Source organism: Acipenser ruthenus, unplaced genomic scaffold (assembly GCF_902713425.1).
Source record: "Acipenser ruthenus unplaced genomic scaffold, fAciRut3.2 maternal haplotype, whole genome shotgun sequence".
NCBI classification, from domain to species: domain Eukaryota; kingdom Metazoa; phylum Chordata; class Actinopteri; order Acipenseriformes; family Acipenseridae; genus Acipenser; species Acipenser ruthenus.
In genome coordinates this window covers 46464-50000 of record NW_026708179.1, presented here as the reverse complement: position 1 = coordinate 50000, position 3537 = coordinate 46464, and positions in this window count along the sequence as shown.

Sequence of the window (3537 nt, the reverse complement as noted above, 5' to 3'; positions counted from 1 at the left end):
GAGCTGCCTTGCTGTGCCAAGTTATCCGCTCCATACCCTTGCTGTGCGGATCTTTGTTGTATTTAAAATGACATTTTTACGCAGAGGAGCAGGGTACAGACAAAGGGAGCAGGGGACAGTTCAAAGGGAGCAGAGGGCAGGGTAGATTAAACAGCTTTGTATGTAGATTAAACATATTTATACTGGGGCAGTACACAATAGCCGGGATCCCTGAACTAGCCAATGTTGGAACTTAGTGTGACAATACTGGAATATGACCAGAGTCAGAATAGTGCTACATGACCATAGTCAGAATTGAGTTACATGACCAGAGTCAGAATACTGCTACATGAACAGAGTCAGAATTGAGTTATATGACCACAGCCAGAATCGAAGTAAATGACCAGAGCTACAAAAAAAGCTTTACCTTCTTCTAAGGTATAAAGTCGGTCTCTGTCAACAAGTACAGGTGTTTATACACTGACACAGCCCCTGTGTAAATGAGATCAGGCCTTTATACACTGACACAGCATCTCTGTCAACAAATACAGGTGTTTATACACTGACACAGCATCTCTGTCAACAAATACAGGTGTTTATACACTGACACAGCATCTCTGTCAACAAATACAGGTGTTTATACACTGACACAGCATCTCTGTCAACAAATACAGGTGTTTATTTGTACGCCTTTGAACAAATGACAAACAGTATTGCACAGAAACGTCTGGGGTGGTTTAAAATTGACACAAAGCTGCATTTTATCACCAAATGGTCTCAAATTGTAGGTCTGATCACTGTGGACTAGAGCATTTTTGCAATATGTGTGGAACTTTCCTATTTATGGAGGTATGCAGCCTCAAAGCTAGCTGGTTTTTGCTGTGCAGTCAAATCAACTGTATTGAACAGAATGGTATATAACTGCCAGTTTACTAATAATGAAAGAAATCCCCCAAACAGGCAAAAGTGGGTTTAAATTGAAGATCACAACTTCTAGTTTACATTAAACCTGACTATGTGGCTAAGAAATGTGGAGATATTGAGAAACTGGGAGGAAACCATTGACATATTCAGCTATTTTTCTATAACTGCCAGTTTACTACTAATGAATGAAAAATACAAAAAATCACCAAAACAGCCAAAACTGGGCTCAAATTGAACATCTCATCCTCTAGACAGCTTTATTTCTGCAGCGGCAGAAATAAAGCTATCAAAGGTGACGATGCAGGTATGTACCCTATGTGTACTGACACACAGGAGAGCATAGGGGCCTCAGAAGAGCAGGCAATTAATATCGGCGGCTGTGTAGGGCAGGCTCGCTTCAAAAAATGGAAGGCTAATCGCGCTTGGCTAAAGGCTAATCCCAGCGGTTCAGTCATTTGCTCGGTTTGTTCAGCAATTCGTGATCTGGGAACCCATATAAAAGAACGACCTGGAATTGACCAGGCCTTTATGAATGGCACAACTGCAACATCAGCCAAAAAACTAAATGACAAAATAAGTGAACACGGTAAATGCAAGTCTCATATGAAATGTGAACACATAGCGCAAGCCAGACAAAAGCAGGCCATAGAGAAAGCTGCTGAAAACAGCACTGCAGTGATCGGAAAAAACGACGAGCATAATGATAACAGCCTACATGATTTGTAAAGAAAACATTTAAGATGCATCCAAACATTTTGCAGCTACAGCAGCTTAATGGATTGGATACTGGGAACATGCTGCATTCCGACCATGCAGGTTGTAATATGCTCTCGTTTGTAGCAGACAAAATGGCTGCACAACTTGCAAAGTATGTAATTGATTATTATTATTATTATTTATTTCTTAGCAGACACCCTTATCCAGGGCAACTTACAATTGTTACAACATATCACATTATTTTTACATACAATTATATTATTTTAGGCAACTATTTTTTTAACATTGTGCCGCTAAAGTCGGGGACAGGTGCTGGCATTGCAGATGAGTTGCTTTCCAGCCTCAATCAGTATGGCATCACTGCAGACATACTTCGAGAGCGTCTGCTGGGTTTTGCAACTGATGGAGCAGCATCGATGCTGGGGAAATACAAAGGGGCAGCATCAATTCTGCGAGAACAGATCAACAACAATCTAATCGAGATTCACTGCATGAACCACAAACTGGAGCTTGCTGTTCACGACGCTGTTCGAACAGTAAAGGAAGCAAGTCATTTTCAGCTATTAATCGATTCACTGTATTCATTTTTTTCACTAAGTCCCAAGAACCAGAGGCAACTTGAAGCTGTGGCTGCTGAGCTCTGTGTACATATACACAAGGTTGGTCGAGTTTCTGACGTCCGTTGGCCGTCATCTTCCTGCACATCGGTGACTGCTTTATGGGAAAGTTACCCTGCCCTTGTTACATTTTTTAGAAATGGTTCAACAGACATCTCACGTTCTTCACAGGACAAAGCAGAATGTGGTGGTCTACTGGGGAAGATGACAAACTGGCTGTTTGTAATGGAAGTAGCAACAATGAAAGATGCACTCGAGACGCTAAAAGCGCTATCCCTGTTTCTTCAAAATAGGAATTCCACTGTCATCACTGTCAAGCCGGAGATTGATGTTGCATTAAAAGCTCTACGTGCTATGAAGGACAGAGATTGAATAAATACCAGCACAATGAACAACGAGTTCTCAAGAGCCGGTGCATTTAAAGGGGTTCCAATCACACAGCCATCTGACGCTCAACAAATGAAATACAGAGGTTTCCGCACGCAGTTCATACAAGCTTTATTTGGCAACATCGAAAGAAGATTTGATGATAAAGGGGTCCTGGAGGAGGCAGCCGTACTCAACCCCACATCATGGCCTGTAGAAGAGGATGCAAGAATTTTGTTTGGGGACGATAAAGTTATGAATCTGTGCAAAACTTTAAAATTCAACGTTTCACGACCTCTAACTATAAAGGAATTCAGAGAGCACAAAGATACTCAGCGCATGGGGGATAACCTGAACAAACTGGTAACCACAGTAGGTGTAATTCCTGTGGTCCACTGCTGAATGTGAACGTGGCTTTAGTGTGATGAACCTTATTCTGACCGACCAGAGAAGCCGAATGCATGTAAGCACACTGAACAGCATGCTGTTTGTTTCAATTAACGGCCCCAACATTGACACTTTCCAAGCTGAGAAATATGCAGAGTTTAAAGGATTAAAGAGGGACACCCACTCTGCAGAGGACAAACCAACAGGAAAGAAAAGAAACGAGAAAACGATTGCCCACCATACCAAACTGTTTTCTTAGACCGATCCAGCCACATCTTGGTGATATCGGTGAGTTTAAAACATTTAACTTATCTTACTTATGTTAATTAAAATGTAAAACGAAAATGAAAAATGATATATAAATAAATGGTGTGCATTTACAACTTCATGTCACCAGGAGTCTCCAAATCAGTTAATGTTTGTTACTGGAAATATAGTAGCTGTGTGAAATATTAACCCTTTGCAGTTCATTTATTAAGTGCGTGTCAGGTCCAATTTATTTTCACACACGCAGTTTATTTTAGACGCGCTGTTTAAAAGTATTTTT